At 38.1% G+C, this 23,282-nt stretch overlaps 1 long non-coding RNA gene across 2 annotated transcripts in view; it reads right to left on the bottom strand.

Moving 5' to 3' along the window:
• Nucleotides 1-23,282, bottom strand: part of LOC115587492 (uncharacterized) — a 109,981-nt gene that overhangs the window by 83,203 nt on the left and 3,496 nt on the right. For both annotated transcript variants that reach the window (XR_003985063.1, XR_003985062.1), the window contains exon 2: nt 20,419-20,577. This is a non-coding gene — a long non-coding RNA (uncharacterized LOC115587492). The remainder of the gene's footprint in view (nt 1-20,418; nt 20,578-23,282) is intronic.

A 23,282-nucleotide genomic window follows, 5' to 3' on the forward strand; every position in this document is an offset into this window, starting at 1 on the left:
CCTAATAAGATGATAACTCAGTGTATAATAAAACAAATAAACAATGTAATTCCCTAAAATAGTCCAGTAGAGTTATGTGTTGTAAATCATGAGGCCCTTGTTCATTCTCCCTCTAACAAAGTGACAAATTAGCTGAACAATAGTGTTTGAATTCTTATTAAAGTTGATTAATTCATATCATTAGATGATCGCACAACAGCTCATAAAATATACTAAATTAATTTCTTTACTGTGATTAATACATGAAACACTTGAATTAACATCAATAAATCAATTTGTGAATCAATTACATTATCATGTTTAAATACAGAGCTAATAGTGTACATTAACCAGCGGTGTAGAAGTGATCATATATCATTTGGCATTCCAAAGAGGAAGAGCAGAGGAGCATCCTTATATGATCAACGATGAACAGGATCCAACTCTGACCTTAATAGGTCCCAATATATTTTGCATGGTGTTGTTACTGTGAAATGAGGCAAAGTTATCTACCCCAAGGATACAATGTAAGCCATGCTTCCTTTAATCTCAGATTTACAGAACTGATTACACTGTTCCTATCTTATACGTTACAATTAGCTGCTGAAACATAGAAATGATGGGAACTATGACAGCTAAGCCTTTGTACATGACCTACCGTATGTCAAATGCAAATCCTGCACGTGTGGCAGGATTCAGTTTGGATAATTATTCTATTTGAATTGTAAACATGGATCAAAGCCCATTCCATAGAAAACTGACACATAACCTGCTTTTCAATATACTACATCACACTGTAGTATATCTTGTTTTTTTTCTTCAAATATGTTAAATGTACTGTATGTAAAGTGAAGACACTTCATCCAATTTAGCACTTGGAAACTGCCTTGTTTAAGTGACAGCCTGCTCCAGTATGAACAAGCCAGCTATGAAAAGCATGTCAAGGCTTCTTTCTGGTTGCACTGCAGCGTGCTACAGACATCGCTGCTCCCCTACAGGGCTGCTGCAGATGTGAGAGGTCCTCTCAACCAGCTGTTGTGTGGATCAGTCAACAGAGTTAACGTGACACACTTTGTAGAGAATTACACCTCCAGCACAGCAAAGTTTGGGCCTATATGGTCTCGCTAATAAACCTGGACCTTGTAATGGCTGTCTGATCACTCAAACGTAGGAGCAGCAGCAACGGGAGGACAAGGAAATGTCATCCAACATGGATAGAAAATGTACCTCCACCTTTGTTTAAGGTTCATGTGGGCTGAGTTTGATTGGTTTCTGTGTTTGTGCCAGGGATTGGCTTGTTACATCTTATATGGGCCCAAGACTTGACTGTTTTTTTAAGCCACTCAGCCTGCTTAGAGAACTGTCTCTCCAACATAGATTAGGTTTATGAATGAAAGGTATACTTAACCTTAAGAGGCAGCACTGCACCTGACATGCAGAGGAATAGTACACAGTTTCGTAAAACTGATCAGAACAGCTCAAAGGCCTGCAAGAAGTCCCCTGTGATTATGGAAAAAATACAGACAGAATGGATAGATAAGTTTATCTTGTAAAGCTGGGAAAATTATATATTTTTGTTATTGTAAACAAATCTCACAAAAAGGACAAAAAACAATATTGTAGTAATCCCTGTCTCAACACTTTCCAACTTCTCTAGGCCGTTTGTGACACACTTGTGACCAAAGCCCATTCTTTTCTATAGAAGATGTGAAGTCTATGGTTAGGCAGATGGAAAATCCTTTAACCTGGATTGACATTATCAATTGCTTTCATTGGTTGTGCGAATATGAATCCTCAATGGATGAAAAATTCATAATAAAAAGAGTCATAACCTCGTTAGCAGTTCAAGGTGTCCTGTCAACAGGGTTACAGAGGTCTCTGTCATAATGGCAGTCAATAAGGAAAAAATGCTTTTTGGGCAGAGGGGAACTTTTTGTTACAATTCTGCGATGGCCACTTGCCAATATTGGAGGCAAGGCTGAGCGGCACCATTGTGTCCAGGTCTATGATACAGTAATGTAGACTAAACTTTCAATTTGGATTTATTTACACCCAGCATCAAACTAGCTTGGTTGTGTAGCTCATGATGTAACATCTATAGCAACCTAGCTGGTTAACACATTGGCACTGTTATGTAAATAACGTTAAAAACGTAAAAACTGTTAGTTAGCTGCAACAGCCATCTTTTAACCTTCACAATAAGCCATTTACAGCTCAATACCTTCATAATGAAGTGTCCAACTGCTTATAATTACGAATAACAAATACTTTACCTAATACTGATGTGAATGTAACGTTAGCTTCTTTATTTTCGACAGATCTTTGGTAAAGTTGACTTAGCAAAAAATACTAATCACTTCACTGCCTCTTACTAGAGTTCTCAACGGGCCTGAAAATTACAACCCAACCCGACCCAGGCCGTGGGTTTTTAGGCCCGAACCCGACGCAGCCCGACACACCACCATGAATTGTCTGCCCGAACCGGCCCGAACCCGACCCCCCGTGCGCCTGCATTGTTTTACTCATACACTTGTTATCGTACGCAGCGGCATCAGGTCTGCGTCTGCCCCTCCCCATGAAACAGGCAGCCAGACTTACTCTTCACCACACATGAACAGCGATGATTCACAACAAACAATATATAATTTACAACCTGCAAGAAATGTGTTTCATGAAATGTGTTTTATAAAATGAAGCCCAAGGCCCGGCCCGACCCCGCGCATTTGCGTATTTTTTCGGCCCGAACCCGGCCCGAACCTGCGGGTCCGGTCTGATTGCACCGGCTGCTGATGTAAAGTACTTTTAAATTTGCCAGAACATGTGTTGTTCACATAAAATCGAACCAATTTTAGCTCATACACAGGACCAGACTGGCAAAACCAAAGACTAACCCAAATCTAGTGAAGACAAATTGACTACTTTGTACTTGAATGTTTGTTGTAATGTGTGCTGTAATGTTTTCAGCAAGAGTTAAACAGAAGGGAAATTTGTGTATTTCTCTGGGACTATTTTGATCATGGATTAGGTGCGCTAATGAGTATTTATACTACCAAGGAGGTGTATGTAGGATCAAGTCCAAACAGCAGCACCCAAGTTAATTGCAATGACGGAACATTTCAGCCAATGCAAAGGTGTTGCTCATTTGTGTGTTTTTAAGCGTTTCTGGACAACAGCAGAGTCTATGCGACATACGCATGGCACTACAAGCTACACAGTCAATACTTGTTATCAGAATCAATACATTGTTGGTTCTGGTCTTTTCATAGGATTTGTTGACAGTAAGAAAAATATTGAACATCTACAGAGTTATCCTTTAAACATCCTCATGGTTAATTTGTGGTTAGTACATGTGTTTTGTGGCATGAGAGCATGTACTTGTCACCTATATATGACATTGAGATGCACCATGATAACATAAGATCAATAATGTAACAGTGCATTTGCATCTTACTAGAATCAGTTCTATTTGTCAAGTTAGTTTAATTTTAGGTATTGATGTGTCTAAATATTTCTTTCTACTAAGGTGGACTATCTTAAAATATCCTGGACCAATTCAAATGCCATTTAACAAAAGGCGCATCTTTGCCACAGATGTAACAGCCAGCGGCGTCTCTATCTTCTTCTGTAGCTGTTCCCATTGACTCAACTGATGTATCTTGTGATATTATAAAAGACATACTTACAAATGCATAGCTGAATCAAAGTGCTTACCAACTTGAAACAATCCATTATTATAGAAGGGGCTGAATTAATTCCATCTCGTGCACCAAGAATTGCTTGATGCCTCAGAAGATAATTTGCCATGTAATTCTTTTCACCTACACAGATGCACCGAAGTATTGTACATGCCTTTTCTTCAACCCTGATAACGACCGTTAATTCATCAAGAGTAAATAAAATGTTTAGTTGGGAAGGGACATTAATTATCACATTCATCTGCTTGCTGTTTCCAAACTGGGCTATAATGAAACGTGCTGTAATAGAGATTGCTCTTGGGGAGGCAAGCCGTTTATGAATCGCTAGAGGTGCAGCAGCTGCCTTCCCCCTTGAGAGATAGAAATTTATGCCGTATACCCCGCTGATTGTTGAGAAGGTAAAGAACCAATAGCAGCATGTTCAGAGGTTTAATTTAAAGTGTGTTTCTCACTAGGCTGCTCACAACACTTAATTAAACTCTGCTGTTTTGGCAATGACAAATGCTGTGGTGCAGGAGGAAGCTGGGCTGCTGTGACTGAGAGGCTTTTGTAATTTCTTTCATGTGCAGCGATGGCCAGATCCAGGTCAGAAACTGTAGAATTAAAGAACTAAACAAGATTTAGACATGGGGAATGTAAGGGCAAGGGGGTGGGCGGTTACAGTCATTTCTTTCTAAGGAATACATTTATTTTCTCTTTTTTTGCGTGTCCTCTTTCTCATTTTTGGAAAGTTTTGTCATAGATTTATGAGGGTTTAGCTTCTGTGCCTGGTTTTATGAGCTCATTGCCTTTCATACTCTTGTTTCCTTAGGCTTGTGTCTGCTTGATGGAGACTTCAACATTTTACTGAAAGGTGTGATGACTAAAATGAATAGTACGTTCCTGCATAGCACATTGTTCCTATCATTTCAGTCTGATCTTTCTATTAAGTCTTTTAGCGTGACTCTTGATTTGCCCAACCATATTTTCACCAAAGGAAGCATTAAGTTTAAAATATGCAACTTAGTGTGAAATTCAACTTCAGAGGTCTATAGCACACAAAAACGTCAAACTCGGAGCAGTCAACAAACTGACAAGGAGTGACTAATAGCTTTTTTTCTGGGTAGAAATCCAATTCATGCCAAACAGAAATCTTATTTTGTTTCTATAATGGTATGACTCTATTACTGTGCATTTCATGAGATCCATTTAAAAGGTGGAGCCAGTCTAGCACATAGCCACCGCACAGCCTAGCCTGCTGCTGTGTTATGAAGTCGCAGAAGTCTGGCTATACTACCAGGAAATAACCACAAAGATGCCTGCGAGGCACAAACAGGAGCTGGAGCATTTCATTCAATAATGTAATCCATACTTTTAAGTAAAAGACCTCAATTCTTATGTCCTTTTTATTACTTGAGTGAATGGTACAGCACATTATTTTTCTGTCACATGCCAATCTTTTTGCAGGGAGCTTTATCGCAACTGTATAAAAAATGAAGGGTTTTACTGGCTGGTGTAGTCAAGGAAATACACTATACACCTTTTCAATCTACGTTCAGTTTGAAAAGGTGTTTCCCACCACACATTTTTAACAAAACACAATTTAAGTCTTATTTAATATGCTGGCATTAAAAACATTTCCTCACGATGACCGCATAAAAATACCTGCTATTACACTTGCATAAGCTGCATATAAAGAATCTGTATCTTGCTTACATGTCTATTTCGCATCATAGTATTGTGCTATTTATAGCTTAATTAAATCTGGCTCTTTTGGCAATTTACAATGAACTAAACCAAGCTGTCAAAACTGATGAGTGTATTATATCAATATACACAGAAAGAAAATTATATATATATTATTACATTCATTATAATGCAAAAAGGATATTTGTCAGTTGATTTTTTTAAATGTAGTCATTCCAGTAGAGGTGAAAGATGTTTTTGCTAATCCAGAGCATTAAATAATAAAAACAGGAGCATATGCATACAGGAAAAAAACAACATAGTATTTATCCTGTTTTATATAGGGGATGCAAACAGCTCCATATGTATTTTGGTGTTCTGTAAATGCCAGGGAGACACAGCAGCATCCGTTGGAGTTAACGGTGCAGCACTTTTGTGTTCAGTAGCACAAATCATTAATCATGGGGCCGGCCATATTCTTGTAGTGCCTGTGCTTTCATTACTGGGCCTAATTAAACAGTTCTGTGAACTGGAATCTCAGATTCCTCTGTTACAGATTATCATTAATTATGGTGAAAGTGCTCAGAGATGTTGGACTCAATTATATTCTGCTCAACCCTGGCAGCGGGGTGATTCATTGTTCTGAGCACTCCACAGCCGTACTGTCTCTGCTTATCACCAACCTCCACTTTTGTAAATTGGGCTCTGCCAGCCAACAAACTAAGAATTATGTGCTGCTTTTTCATTACAAACATGTTGGAGGAGCACAGACCAATTAAGGGTGGGATATTTTGTGTGGAGTGATGAGGCAGGCATTGGTGCAGGGAGATGGGGGTTGGATGGGGGGTACTATGGGAATGAGCTCACCATGCTGAAGTTGTAGCTTTATTACCATGTGTGGTGCAGCCTTCCACCAGGTCTATTGACTGATTATGCTCTGCATACCTACTCAATATCTCAAAGCCATCAGCAGTGTAAGAGTAAAATTAGAATTTGAGCTGAATATTATATTGATATTTCTGTGCAAGTATAAACAGATTTCAACAGTCCTGGGGGAGGCTTTAAATGGAGATTTCTATTGTACTGGCAGCTTTGAGTGCATATAGCCTGGAGGAAAGCGTTAACTTTTCATAATATTTGTGTATGACATGCAACTTTTTATGCAGCTGAACAATGTCAATATTACTTCTATGGTCTTATGTAGGGTACGTGGGGGTCTATGATGAAAACAGTGTGTGAATGAGATTATTGGCCACCTTTTTTTAGGGTCAGAGAATTGAGAGAAAAATCTGAATCAAAGAGTAGCAGAAGTTCCAATGGTAAGCTTAGGCCTTAGTGGTTTGAACAATTTCATATGCCACAGTAGGTAGTGATTTTAATATATATGAAAATCAGCCAGAGCTGTGTGCATGTGTCTCTTATAATATCACTGGTGGGAGATTTTCACTGCCTTACAAAGCAGGAGTATTTTCGTTTCCACCTCACTACAGTGTTGTCTCAGTACGACTCACAATAAGATATCTGTCTCTCTTCCATTGCTTTCAAGAATTAACACAGTGACGCAGCCTGCAGTAAAAGGGATGCACAAGAGAGGAAAACAAAGGAAATGTGATCTGTCAAAATTTTATTTTACAATACCTTTGTTTCTCTCATAGTTCCTTAAACTGTGGTTGGTCTAATCCCATAATTCCCCTGGCAGAGGAGCAAGAAATGGGATTTTTACTCCTAGTGACATAGCGGCAGCTCATTGAAAATGTAATACACTACTTCCAAGTCACAGGTCAGCTGGCAATCTGAATTTTAAAAGGACTGTGAATAATATTCTGTTTTATTTTGAAAATGAACTTTGTGGCCTCCATCATGAATCCAATATATGTCTTAATCTTCTAGGCTCTTGAAATCCACAGCTCTGGAAGAAGGCCTTTGACTCCTGAACCTAATAAGGAAATCACTTGTTTTCTCACCCGTCTTTCCATTTTATAGGGGCTGACACAAAACAGTCCTTTATTTTAAAAGTAATTTATGAAGCATAAAATATATATGTATTTAATATTAATATTCACTTTCCTACATGCATTCAGTAATTGTGTAATGCAAGTCACCTGAAGTACAAATACAACAGAAAAAATATTATTATCATCATCATTATTATTATTATTATTTAATTTCTTCAAGATTAGTCAATCTTATAGACATAAAGATTACCATCTGAGTATCTATTGTTATTCTGAACTGAACATGGCTGACAGTGGCAGTGAATTTAAGCGTTAATTACGCACTAACCTTTTCAGAATGGATATTTAGACACGCTGTGCCCTGCGACTCTGAATGTTCAGGAAATGAAAACATCCAATGACCAATCAGTATCTCCTCACATTAGCATAGTCTTTTAAAAGCCCAATGCCCCAAAACATGCCATGAAAATCCTCTCCTATTTATCTTAAAATAGCCACTTAACATTGACTGACACTAATTCTTTCTACATGAAGCTGTAGAAACCCCTTCGTTTCCCCCTTCTGTCTCTGTCAGAAAATTACAAAAGACAGAGTTTGTGATGTCCCCAGTGCGCAAATCCCTTTATTCTGTCAGATTACAGCATTTGATATGACGTAGTGCGGCATTCTGGCCTCACATGCCTGCCAGAGAGAAGGGACCTGTCAGCAGCAGCAGAGGAGAGCAGTGCAGATCATCACTCTGACTGATCCACAGACCCGGAGACTGTCATCTCCTCCGACTGTACAAGTCAACACAAATAAAAGTGAGGAAGCAAAAGCCATAATGGCTGGGAGAGATCCAGGCTCATTGTGGCCATTACTTTTATTCAAACCTTACAGATGACATGATGTGAAAAATGAGCCTGTGTCTAGTCGGGTGCCCATTAGTGAGTGAGCACATTATCTCCCCTTTTTCACATTGAATCTCCTCCCTGCATGCAGTGGCAGATGCTCCCGAGGAGTCACTCACTTTTATGGGCTTTTGACTGCCGTACTCTTTTAAATACAGGGGCCTGCACCAGGCAGAGATGACGTATGGCTGTCAGCGCTCTTTACCTCACTGACAGATGCCTTCAGTGGATCCCTCCTTAAACCTTCTGTCTAAAACTAAGGGGGACAGCTAACCTCTTCGCTCACATAGCAGACATGCATGCATCAAATTGATTATTACAGCAAAGGGGGTGATTTCTAAAAATCTCTATTACCCGACAATTACAGTGCCATTTACATAAGTACAGTCTGAAGGCAATCATGAAATACAATTCCCCAAAACCCTTAAGACTGACACCACCCAGGGAACTTAATACTTTGTAAATTATGAATTTGTTTTGGGGATTTTTGAGAGGATAGATCTAAATTTGATTGTTGAAATGACACCCCTGGTCTTGATAACAGTTGAATAAATGTTTAATATAAATAATATGATTAAAAAGAAACAGAACTTCAAGCTCCACCGTGGAGGAGTTACTTCCAAAAAAGTGAGCAACTTCAGTTGTTTAGTCACAAAAGATTAGATGTACAAGAAACCACTACACAACAGAACAACAAACACAAGAAGACATTAACACCAAAAGGGAGCAAAACAACAAACTTATATTGTCACATCAAGCAGAAGCACCTTACTGAGTATAAGGAAAGCCAAAGATCCTGTGATGAGAGCTCAACAGCTTTTGTGAATTCAAAACCAAATATATTTTTAGATTATTGTTATATTGTCAATAACATCATTATCATGATATTTTTTTTGGTTCACACTGCCCAATCATACTGTATACAGTACATTTTAAAAATATATTTTTGTAGTGAAGTTGTATCAACCAGAAATTTTGGGTCCCCTTTCCTCACACCTTTAATAATTCTTAAAACCAGCTGATGAAAGAAAATCAATTACTTTGCCAAATCACTGTGTTCCTGTCACATTGTTGTGGCTAGAATTGACATAAGAACAAGTGCTTCCTAACAATCTAGACTGTCAGATGTTCACATCATAAAGAGACATGACATAACATTTTAACATGTTGACACACTCTCTAATAAATTAAGGAAAAAAGTTCCTCCAACTGTAAGTTTGGCATCACTTTCTCTACTAAAGTTTGGTGAATAAATACAATGGGACCTCCATTTAGTCCCTTACCAATGACTTCTGATTATTTTCAACGGTTTATAATCTCCAAGCAGACTTACTGGAAAATGGAAAAACTGAGAAACATGTAGCTTTGTCTTCATTCCCAATGGCCAGAAATGCACCAGTGTGCCACAGTTAACAAATATTCAGCAGTATGGAAACCCCCCAAGGTGGGTTGAGCCTATTTGAAAATAACATATATTCTATTCTACAATAGGAAATAAATCTGGATGCAGTAATACAGAGCAAAGCTCAGAGGTTGTGGTCAGTGACAGGGAGTTCTTGCTTCTCTCAGGCATGAGTATGAACCAGAGCCGCTTGGTTCAATCTAATCTCTGACAAGAAACAACAAGCCTCTGGGACACCCCTGCGGTCCACCTCTACACCGCACAACATCATAAGCAGCGCAACTCAGGGGGTAAGATCTACTGTAGCTGTCAGGGGAGAAATATGTTTCCATTTTACAACTTCAGTGGCAGAGAAGACCATACAAATGCTTCTCTATTTCCCTCACTATTGCTCACTCGTTTGAATCTCTCTGCTCTCTCTTCTGCTCCTGTCAGTTTTCCCTCAGTGCACACACTCAAGGGGTTCCCTGGTGACTGCGTCCCATTACTATCCTGAGACCGCTGCACAACAGAGCTGCACCGCCAGTGTCCCAAATGCTACAAATTCCCACATTGCGAAGACAAGCAGAGTGTAAGACAAACGGGATTTGGTAGCCAGCATCATCACTCGGCCTCTTCACTTGTGCCTGTTAAAACTTCAAGACGTAAAAGACCTGTTTGCACAGAAAGTGACTGACAACTGGAAGGTTTGGCTTTGTTATTTCAGTAGTCTGACATAAAGATACTGATTCAATTAGAAATCCATCTATCTTTGTTTAATGATACATATTACAGGGCACACATCAGTTTGATTAAAAAGTCACCATACAAGTTAACTTTCTTTTCAGCAGAAATTCCACAATGTTCATGTAGATCAAAGCTTACTTTAATGCCAAGTCAGTTTTTTTTTTATATACCTAAATCAGAGTATATCTAAATGTCATAATTTTATAATTGTCATTGTTTGACTTCTGTGAAACAAAAGCATTTTTTTTTGGTTTAATCAGTTGATAACACCTGAAAATAAAGGCCTGTTTATATTTGGCAAAGGATTATATGAGCTCATGAGCTTATCACAGATATGTCTTTGGCAGATAGCATGCCTAGAGTATATGTTGGCCAATTACTAATAACATACCGCAGTACAAAAATGCCAAGACATATTCAGTGTCTCTAATACATAGTCAGTCCAGCAGGGAGCAATTCAATTTTCAACTGTAAAACAGTAAGTATGCAATTTATGCCACTAGCTGTAAATCAATCAAAACAATTAAGCAAAACACGTTGTTTGCTGAAGTTGTAACGTAGAGTGGGATCATGGGAGTTGTCTTCATTGTTAAGCAACCACCACTGCTGATGTGAAGTGTATCTTATAGTGACTCAGACAGACTAGGTAATGTTTTATTCACGTTACATTTAGTAACGGTCGCACAACCTCGTTTCACTCTCTGCTGTATCTCTGGATGTTACTTGAAAGTTATAATGACAGGCTTACAAAAGAAAAGCAGTTTTACCTTGTTGGAAGAAATTGGGATGATTTAAGTAAACAAAGGTCTTGAGATTTGACATATTTTTACATATGGAATTATGTAGTAAACAAAAAGGTGTGAAATAACCCAAAATATTCTTCAAAATAGCCACCCTTTGCTTTGATTACTGCTTTGCACACTCTTGGCATTCTCTCAACGAGCTTCATGAGGTAGTCACCTCAAATGGTTTTCCAACAGTCTTAAAAGAGTTCCCAGAGATGCTGAGCACTTGTAGGCCCTTTTGCCTTCACTCTGTGGTCCATCTCATCCCAAACCATCTCGATTGGGTTTAGGTCAGGTGACTGTGGAGGCCAGGTCATCTGGCGCAGCCAGCACTTCATCATTCTACTTCTTGGTCAAATAGCCCTTACACAGCCTGGAGGTGTGTTTGGGGTCATTGTCCTGTTGAAAAATAAATGATGGTCCAACTTAACGCAAACCGGATGGGATGGCATGTCGCTGCAGGATGCTGTGGTAGCCATGCTGGCTCATAGTGCCTTCAATTTTGAATAAATCCCCAACAGTGTCACCAGCAAAGTACCCCCACACCATCACACCCCCTGAAATATGCATGTAGAGACCATCCGTTCACCTTTTCTGTGTTGCACAAAGACACAGTGGGTGGAACCAAAGATCTCAAATTTGGACTCATCAGACCAAAGCACAGATTTCCACCAGTCTAATGTCCATTCCTTGTGTTTCTTGGCCCAAACGAATCTCTTCTGCTTGTTGCTTTTCTTTAGTAGGGGTTTTTTAGCAGCTATTTGACCATAAAGGCCCAATTTGTGCAGTCTCCTCTGAACAGTTGATGTAGAGATGTGTCTGCTACTAGAACTCTGTGTGGCATTCATCGGGGCTCTAATCTGAGGTGCTGTTAACTTGCAATTTCTGAGGCTGGTGACTTGGATGAACTTATCCTCAGCAGCAGAGGTGACTCTTGGTCTTTAGTGGTCTCTTGGTCTCCAGTGTCATCGTAGCGCTTAATGGTTTTTGCGACTGCACTTGGGGACACATTCAAAGTTTTTGCAATTTTTCAGACTGACTTACCTTCAGTTCTTAAAGTAATGATGGACTGTCATTTCTCTTTACTTAGCTGGTTGGTTCTTGCCATAATATGAATTCTAACAGTTGTTACATAGGGCTGTCAGCTGTGTACCAACCTGACTTCTGCACTACACAACTGATGGTCCCAACCGCATTAAGAAGGCAAGAAATTCCACAAATGAACCCTGACAAGGAACACCTGTGAAGTGAAAACCATTTCAGGTGACTACCTCATGAAGCTCATTGCGAGAAGGCCAAGGGATTGCAGCACTGTCAACAAAGCAAAGGGTGGCTACTTTGAGCAATCTAAAATATAAAACAGGTTTTGAGTTTTTCACACTTTTTTGTTTACTACATACGTGTTTCACACGTTTTTGTTTACTACATAATTCCATATGTGTTCATTCATAGTTTTGATACCTTCAGTGAGAATCTACAACGCAAATAAATTTGAAAATAAAGAAAAAACATAAAATGCGAAGGTGTGTCCAAACTTTTGACTGGTAGTGTTTGTGTGTGTAATTACATACATATACATATACATATGTATATATATATATATATATATATATATATATATATATATATATATATATATATATATATATATATATATATATGTGTGTGTGTGTGTGTGTGTGTGTATATATATATGTGTGTGTGTGTGTGTGTATATATATATATGTATGTATATATGTATGTATATATATATAATATGTCTATATATATCTATATATATATCTCTATATATATATATATATATATATATATATATATATATATATGCATGTATGTATATGTGTATATATGCGTATTTGAATGAATCCTTCTGGATAATGATTTTTCCATATAAAAAAAAGATGTTTTAGTAGTTTAAGTCTTTCTTGTCCATCATCCATTTGGATCCCTAAATGTAACATCCATTCCGTCTAAGTACAAATTCAAATACCAAGGGGAATCATAACACATAATCTGAGATCACATTTGCAAATGATGCTACACATAAAACCCAATTAGTAGATTTCCAACAGGTCCATTTTCAGCAACCTAAAAAACTGTTTATCTGTGTGAAAAAGGCCAAAACACATTCTAAAAAGCTATGTTTAAAAATAATATAATTACGTGTTGGCAAAGCCTTAAATATCAACATTTTATTAATTTTATTCATATAGTCATATAAAAACCCCTAATGTTGATATCATAAAGGCAGTCCTTGGCTATACACATTAGATTGCACTGTTATGTGGTTCTGAGCTGTGGTAAAGATATCGTAGATTGTTCACATGATTCTGTCTGCACTGACAGTGTTGATCCAAATACACCAAGTTACTCTGATTCCACAAGGATCTCAGGCATGATTGTGCAAATCACCTGACACACCTGATTTCCCGATTCATTTTCTCTATTCATCTTGAGCAAATGTAGCGACAGCTTGCAATCTGTTTGTTTTGAGTTGTCAAAAAGGAACCAAAGGCATGTATCAACATGGAATAAATGCTACTGCGAGATGTCACCAGCTGCACATGATATGATGAATTACAATCATATGTTAATCAGCGGGAGTTGCAGTAATGGGATGTTTACACGGCGCTCCATCGCAAACCTTCTTGGACTGTTTTCTCATATACAGATACGGATTCTTGAACAGAGAGGAGTACAGTACCGTTTGCAATACTAATGAACATATTTCAGTTATTTTGTTCTGATCATTTTTATTTTGTTTGTTTTCCAGCAGTAAAGGATGAACTAAAAACGCATCCATGAAAAAAGAAATGTCTTCAATGAAAAGTTAACTTTGAGTTTCTCCATGCGTTTATAATTACTTTGTTTTAATCAGCCTGCTTGTTTTTGTTGTTGTTATGCATCTTATGGAAGACGAGACTGCCTGAAAGTACTGGAAACCAAATACTGTTTTCATCCCTCATCATTCACTGTTTTTCTCTCTGACATCCATGCAAAATAATAATATAATGTATGTGTGGGTGTGTGCGCGTGTGTCTGTTGTGAAGGGCTGGCCACAGAGCAAACAGCAGTAGGTCCAGCAACAAGGTCAATACTAGCGTAAGTACCTTTTTATTTCCCCAGCCACCCACAGTGTTAGATCCTGCAGTTTGTCCAGCAAACTTACTAATGACTGGAAAAGCCTCGCTGCTTCACCATTGTTTTCCTTATCCATAGGTGGGTGAATGAGGAGGATCAGGCAAGTATTTACGGTAATTAATTCACACTGATATCAGAAGGTACAGAAAAGATATGTAGCTTATTATCCAGATAAAAAGGATTAAAAAGGATTTAAAAAAAAAAAAAGTCAGTATTTAGGATTACAGAATATTGAAAATTGTAACATTTTCCTAATCCAGGGCGGATTATATTCCCCCAAAAGATATCTATTTTAGAGAAGTGTTGATATTTTACAGTACATTTATTGGACAATGATTATTAACTAGCAGCAAGTGCTTTTTACTTTTAATTTAACCTTTATTTAAGCCGGTTTGTCACAGTGAGGTCAAAAATGTCTTTTATAACCTGGCTGATGAAAGCAGCAACACAGAGTATCAACAGTAAATTAAAGCTGCAAGCAGCGATGAACAGGCCCTCGCAGTCCACGCGCACTGGGGCATACTGCCATCGGGGTGTGCCACGTAGATGTATTCGGGGCAAGACCCTCTACAATTTGGAGAAGATGGCAAATTGTATGTGGAAGTTATAATGAGTTGATGGTTTTATGGCGAAAAATCAAAATGGACCACGCCACCAGGTGTGACGTAAGTAAAAGCTTTTTCTAAGTTTGTCCAAAGATGCTTCTTGCAAAGTTTGTTGCAAATCAGTGAAATGGCCTAAGATGAGTTCGAAAAATTAATTTTATCATTTTTTCACAGAGCCTTAGTGGCTCATGGGGAAGTTGTCACCTGTGTTTCATGTCATTCAGACAGACTAATGTGGAGATATGCAACAGCAAAATGTACAGGAATGTCAGTAGAGTCCACAGATGCTGTGTGCAAGTTTCATGCAAATCGGTGAAATCGCCTGGGAGAAGTTTGAAAAAGTAGGTTTACGACATTTCGCGAATTTGCGAAAAAAAACGGTAGGCAGCATTGGGCGTGGCCTATAATTACGAGATTCAGCACAATTCAGTGAATGCGTGGATATAAGGTTTTTGAATGTGCGACAAAGTATATGGGAGTAATAAGACAAAACGCACTTTCCTTGATAATAGCGCCACCTAGTAGTGGAAAGTGAGGACGACAATAGATTTTCTGGCAGGTGTAACATATATTCCATGTTTGGTGAGTTTTGAGGTATGTTCAGGCAGTGAAAAATGCGATCATTTGGGACGAAAGAGTGGTCATTCGAAAAACAATAGGGACCTCGCAGGTCGAGACCTGCTCGAGCCCTAATTAACTGGCAAACACATTCATTGGAGTGAATTCAATAAGCATTTAGAGAAAATCTCGACTCGATGGATTTCACCATAGCTTTCAAATTGTTCAGGGCAGGGTGTTGTGACACAGTATCACAATATTCATGATAACAGTGATATTAAACAATGGATTGAGGATATTGTGTTAATAATTGTGAATTTGTTTGGCCACAATAATCGTATAGTGAAAATCTGATCGTTACAGCCCAGGATCAGTGATAGGACATTTTGAGCTACAATGTTTTGAATTTCCAGATTACTGTAGTCATGCAGTAGGTGCAGAAAGCCAAAGTCTTTCTTTCCCAATTCAGTTCAGACTTTGCAATCAACTAACTACAAAATGTCAAGAGAACGATTATAGTGATTTCGAAAGTTCAATTTTAAAAGATAAGTAAGGCCGCACAAATATAACGGACAGATTCTACGATCTAAATCCACAAATTCATATCAGACAAATTATGGCGTGTATTATGATCTTGATAAAAAAAAATACTAGAGACATATATCAAGATAATGTAAATCAGTCAAACTGGTGTTCAATACGTGTGAATGAATGAACGTATGACACTGTTGAGGGTGCTGATCTTGTCTTACAGGTACAACATGACCTTCCTCAGTCACCTCAAACGTAAAGTATACTATGCATAATGAGAGTAATGGTAACAAGTTTTAAGTTTTAAATTCTTAGCTGACTAAATGACTTGGACTTGATCAATGCTAATCAATGAAAATAGCTACATTCTCTTCGGGTTTTGATAAATAATTGAAAGTGCAAACAAGGTAATTTTTTAGGGAATCAGAAACGGGAATAAAACTAAAGTAATTATTACAGTATATGAAATATGTAGGCAGAGGCTACTGTGTGTAAATAAATTCGAATCAAGAGTAAATATAAACATCACAAGCATGAGACTTATAAACTATACTACAACTAAATTGCTTCCACACTACATGGACTCAATATGCGCTTTAAAAGAGCCTGGCGGTGGCAATATTCCTCTGATATGGTGTTTAGTTTTAATAGGAACCCTCAGCTCAAATATGAGCTGACAAACACAGCAAGACAAACACAGTCTCTCTCCGGCAATGAAATATACACTATCAAATAGACCTGTACCTTTTCTGAATCCACTGTGTGGGTGAAACTAAAGCGCAGAACAAACAGCATTCTGATATGGCTTTGAGGGTGATAACAGCGTCTGACAGGGTGGAGAGAGCAGGCTTTGGGCTCGGTGCGAAAACACAACCTGTGATTGACATGATTCCCTGGCCTTAGAGAAGTTTACCTTTTAATAAGAGCTCAGAGAGGCCCTCTCAACAACCTGGTCCAGGCTCTCACCAACAGCAGGCGATGGCTGGGGAGGTGCATGTGCATGTATTTATGTGCGTGCGGGGGTTGTTTGTGTGGTTGTGCGTGCACATGTGTGAGTGTATTGCACATGTACAGATGTGCACTTGTGTCTGTGCCCACTTGTAGCAGATTTCAATCAAGGATTTCAGCCATGCCCAAATATCTCTTCTCTTTTGGGCCTGGTTGTTTGAAGAAAATGAGTGGATTCAGGATCAAGAGCCTTTCTGGAGGAATTTAAGTCTGTTTGAGGATTATGACTTCTTCATCCTGTACAAAGCCAGCAGAGAGAGCTATATGCTAGCCCTTGGAGGCCCGGCTTACCAACGCATTCCAGACGGTGATATAGATGTGATAAATCCCAGGAAAGACATCATAGTTGTGAGCACAGATCTTCAAAATAAATAGGGGAGTTTAAAACTTTCCAGGTTTACTCCAGAAGAGCAATTCATTTATGGTGCAGGGATATGCATGATCTTAAAAATATTACAGATATTAAATATAACAGATTTGCACTAATAATAAGATACATAAGACGCTGGCAAATTAACATAGTCTTTCCTCCGACTTAAGCTGGGTGATATATACAACACATTAGACCAGAATATTTTGAAATCTCTTCAAAAGCCCTTTAGAAATGCTTGGACTGGGTGACAAAATGAAATATCATGGTATGACAAAAAAACCTCAATATTGACATCCTAACAATATTGTAGGGATGTTTGTTGTTACTTTCACAACACAATGAGATTTTTAATAAATTATCATCAGTAATGTAAATGGGTAAGGGCCACTATTAGAACAAGTAGAGCAGTCTGGTAAATTCAGAAAATCATATGAATTTACAGTAATTTGCATTTGTTTCGAAATGCACAAAAAATAAACTGATAAACTGTGGAAAAGGCAGTGACATCAATCTGGAGTTTTTTTAGCCGTCTAGGAGACCTACATCTGACGTGTGTGTGATCATAATTTGGGTATTTCGGTTTTTATAAGAGTACTAAGAGAATTCTGATGGTGATCACCCTCTCTGCAGAACATGCAGGAAAAAACTCACTACAAAAGGAGGCAACATCATTTTCTAATGTTCATTTTGAACATTTTCAGCACCTTTTTAAAAACCATGATAATATTCATAAACATTACAATATAGGTGACTATAATCGTGATATGAAGTTTTCATACTGTTTCATAAACACACATGTTGCTCTTAAATACTGTAAACTGTACTTCTAACTCTTCTTTTCTTCCAAGACTTGTTTCTGTGATTTCAACACACTGCTCCAAAAAAGCCACGCCTCCTTTCATCTGACTTATGAATTTCAATTATCAAACTAACACATCCCTTGCCAGCTCTGATCAACATCTTCAGGTGTCAACGAGACTTCCTTTAGCATCTACAACACGCCTGCTCCGTTTCTGAGAGATGTCACCACTGACCGAGCCTCCATTGGAAAGCCCAAATGACTGTTATTGCCATTCAGCAGAGTCTTCATTAGTTATGCAGCTGATGAGTGAACTTTGTCAGCAGCCCAGCCAGCTAAGTGTACATGAAGGGAGCTATGATCAAATCTGTCATTATTTACCCTGTTTACAGCATAACCTGGTAGCCAAACAAGAAATCAATAGAAAATGGGGACAAATTACTGTAAGTGTCAATATTTCAGACAGCTGAGATAAAGGGCTCTCAGCCTGTAATAGATTCTTTCCATTTACCTTAAGCTTATTGAGCAGAGAGTTTGTCAATTGCTGATACGACCATTAGTTAGTTGTTGATAAAACAATTTAGTATCATTATAACCTTAAATATAACAAATGGAGCGCGTTCAATGGATAAGATCAACATCTAGCAATTACACCTCTTACGACTTCACAGTAAATTCTTTTTGTGCCCTTCCCTTTGAAATACACTTTTGTGAAAAAAGATTTAAGCAACTAGTGTGTCTGATATACAACCACATTAATAATGTAAGCAAATAAACAAGCATTTAAGCTTTTCTTAAACATCCAGTCTGATATCATCGACATCTTTATTAAATTGTAAGGACCATGTAAGTATTTTCTAAATGCATAATGCCTGTTCTGGGCTAAAGGGTTGTTATGCAACATGCTATGGTACGTGACAATTATTTGATTTAACACTTTTAAAAAGATGCAGGTACACTGATCTCAGCTATCTCCCAACAGCACAACTCTCAAGAGTGTCTGCTTTGTTGAGAAGGTTACGGGACTTTGTTTGACCCCAGAGCAGTGTGACTCTTGGAACTGCGACTCGGCTGTACTTCACACTTATACCTTTTGTTCTTGATCAAGTGCACTCACCCCCCATACAAAATGCAGCCAAACAGAGGGAGTGAGGCGATGGTCCCGGGCAAAGGAAGCCATGAACGAACCAGAGGGAGGAAGTAGCATCTCCTACAGTCAGTCTCAGCAGGGGATGGACTAACTATAGCCACATCAATGACTAACTCTCACAGCAAGGACACCTCCCTTCACTTTGAAAAGAAAATAAATTAAACAACAAAGGGGGACACTGACATTCACTGCCTCTCAGTTTATTGCACCAAATAACTGCTCATCGTATGTCCAGTGCAGGATCATTGTTGAGTGCAACAGTGAAATAGAAAAAAAAAAAATCATTTTAAGAACAAAGTTTCCTTCCCAGCAGGAATGATGATTGCTATATGGATTCGTAGATGAAGCAGAAAAAGTTCCCTCATCTATTGGCCTAATATGGTCATTCCAACACAGGAGGAGACCCATCTTTGTACTTCTTCATGCATTACGTACACAATCAATAATGGAAAAACATACACTGCGAAAGGCCTTAGTTGCACTGCCTGCAAGCGGCATTGATAAATGATTTTGTGCCAGTTATGACAGCAAGGTGCATGCAGTGAAGAGAGTAGAAGGCCTTTTTAATAGTGCAAGGAGAGAATTAAATCAAACCCAGGAGGGCCTCCACTGGAAAGGAGAGATGCTGCATCTCTCTGCTCTAAATCACAGCTCTACTTAAGCCCGGCCCTCTCTTTCCCCATTTTTCTACATTATCAGAGGAAACCTGTCACCGCTGTCTATGGGTAAGTTTACAAATCATGATTTATCAGAGAGAGGATTTCTAAACACCTGTGTGAGAAAATAAGCATGCCCTGCATTATTATTTGTAGGCCAAAAAGTTTTTTTAGTCATCCTTTAAGTTAGACAAGTATCTAAAACATAAATACTAACATGTATCTAGATTTCTATCCACTAAATAAGTGTTTGATGAATGCATTCAAATCTAAAATTATAGGAACAAATTCTGATGATAATCAATATAATTGCCATTTCCACTTTGGCCACTATAGACCTATGTAATTCATGTGCAAACAATGTGCTCTTTTTAAGTCCTCAGTGGAAAAAAAAGCCTGTAGAACACAGCTCCTTATTATCCCAGGGTGGGAAAATATAAAAGGGGGCTTAAAAAGGAGTGAAAAGTTTCCAAAGGTCAAAAATTAATCAAACTCATTACCTGTGGAGGAGAAGGATCCTGCTTGCTGCTAACTCGTTTAGCAGATTTTTAACCTCTATTCTCTTTTCAAATAGGTGAAGATTCCCAAAGGAGGAAACGTCCATGACTTCTCATTTACAACCGGATAAGGGAATTCTAATTATCGTCTTCAGCCTGTTTCTGGAGACACAAACATACACAGTACTTAAAATCAGAAACTGTTTAAAGCTACCTCATATATGTATATCCAAACATCTTTAGGGTATATCATACAGCACAGTTAAATAGTTCATCACTTAAAACCTGAGACGTTATGTCTTGAGAACCCTAAACCACAACCCAGTTTTTGAGCCACTTTCTGCAGCCCAAATAGGCAAAGCCACATCAGCTAGGGAGAGAAAATCCTTCTTACTGGCCACCAAGGCCAGTTGCTCCGACTTTATCCAGTAAATACTGCAGAAGAAAGCAACAGAGCAAAAGCCGTATGAGGGGAAGGAGTGAACCCAGGGTGATGGGCACTGTCCAATGTCTGGTCTCTTTACTAAATGCAGAACTTTCTCCAAGCAGGAGCTTCTTATCGAGGAAACACACGACAGAAAGTCAGAGGCAGATGGCTGGATGCATAAGCCTAATTAAGCACAGATCCGTTTAGGAAATCATAACTGCAAATACCTTAAAAATACTTAGCTACATTTTGCTGAGTGACTGATGTCATCAAATAATAAAATCAAGTCCATATTTAATCTTAAGTGTTCAACAAAAGGAGGAAATACACAGATAAGTGTTCTGTAAATTTATATTAAACATAAACAAGATTTAACATGTTAACATAATTTGCAGGGAAAATATCAATATTTATGTATTTCAATCATTAATTTGGTTCACTTTCTTTATTCACATTTCTACACAGCACTAATCTGAAAGAGGAAATTAATTTTTTCTAAAATCAGGATAAGTGTAAATTGTTTTCTCACAGGAAAAAGATATACGAGACAGCATTTAGGGTAATTCCTCACGCCTAAATAGCCATGAGCCTAATTTGAGCTGATTTGGGTTGTTAGGTTTATGGCCTAAACGTGCCGAACGTTGGACGGTAAAATTTGGACTGGCCACAGAAATCTAAAGACACCACTCAGTTTGTAAAACTCCCCATATGGTAACACGGTAAACTGAATATGATGAAACAATTTACTCTCACTCCATCCCCCTCCTAAATAATATGGAGTCTTTTTTTAATGATTTAAATGTTTTTTTATTTAACAATTAAAATTAATCTCTGATACAAAAAAAGAATTACACCAGAAACTGTCATTTTAACATTTTGGGCTTGGGCATAAAAACACTTTGTATTTAGTGTTAAAACATTTGTTTAACTCGAGTCTTATTTTCCCCACAAGAAAAAAAAATAACATCATAAAAAATAAGAAAACCGTTAATGCTCTGAGGGAAATCCAGGCTGTAAATGTGCACAATATTCCACATTATATATATGTCATTTCAGAGTGCACTCCAAGTGACGCAGTGTCAAATCTGTGTGACAGATTTAGGTGAACGCTGGTGAAGGGAGCCCTGCGTGGGGAGAGCGGCTTAGGGCTGACTCAAGCAGCCAGTACAAGATCTCCAGCAGGCAGAAAGGAGCCCTGCTCACCACGGAGCCGCCGCCTGTCCGGCCCACCAACACTGACAGCCAAGCAATAACCTGACACCATTGCCATCTTCTGACTACAGTCACACATGACTCCTTGGGTCAGCTTCACACACACATGAACTTCAGACTAACTTAGGAGGCATTTTCTAAGATACTGACATGAACACAAAAATGTTTATAATTCTACAAGGGCAGGGTTGAGCATAGTCAGGAAATTTAAAAGAAGCATACAAACACATGTACACATGTAATAATCCACAGACTGATTTGGTTTATAAACTTAATGGTCTTTGGACTAATCAGAACCGAGACACTGCATGAGACACTCTAAATATTTGGAGGTTTTAGATGTGGAGCTTGTGTTTTTCTTTATTTCTAATGTAATGTCTCCCTCTTTTGGTGGCTGCTGTAGAAAGAAAACAGGACAAGAAGTAACAAACACCTTCACCTATAACAGAACTTGAAATTAATTAGACTTATTAGATAATAGCAGCCCCTTAATAACATTCTGACTTGTAATTATCAGAATAATCAGTGTTTTTATGTAATATCTAATGTGTGTGTGGTGAACTTTGTACTTAAATATTCTTTTTTTTTTTTTTAAATCACTTAAACATGGGGGCATTTTAATTTAACACATGATGAGATGTCATACATTTCTATAGTTCTTTGATTAAGCTAAAGGTAAGAGTACAGTTCAACTGAAAGTCTGATGCTGGTAAATTCGTTTTCAAATCTGGGAGCTCCCTGACATCTAGTGGACAGAATCTAGACTGCCTCCTGAGTAGTACAGGCTGGCACATGAATCAATGGCCAAACAAAATGTTATTTACAGTACATGTATGGCTCAAACATTCATACAGACTACCAGGACAGTCATATATCACTTATGGTTAGTGAATCATTTTATTCTTTTTCATAAACTTGCACTTATATAGGATTCAAATATACAGTCAATGGCACAATATATCCAGAATTTATAGTTATTTTAGATTATGGATTTATGAATGAGCTTCTGCAGCAGCAGTATTTAAAGACAGGAAGCTGTGCTCAGCTTTAAATATCCAAGTGAGCCTTAAAGCAGGCATACATTATATTGTCATATTTTTATAGTACATTATTTGGAGAAAATATTAAATAAATAACATTACAGCTTTTTTGATGTTTGGGAAAATCAAATTACTACTGGACTAGAGCTAGTGTTTAATTTGTGCTTGCATAGGTTCAGTACCAGTAT

The sequence above is a fragment of the Sparus aurata genome, chromosome 9 (genome assembly GCF_900880675.1).
Source record: "Sparus aurata chromosome 9, fSpaAur1.1, whole genome shotgun sequence".
Lineage (NCBI taxonomy): Eukaryota > Metazoa > Chordata > Actinopteri > Spariformes > Sparidae > Sparus > Sparus aurata.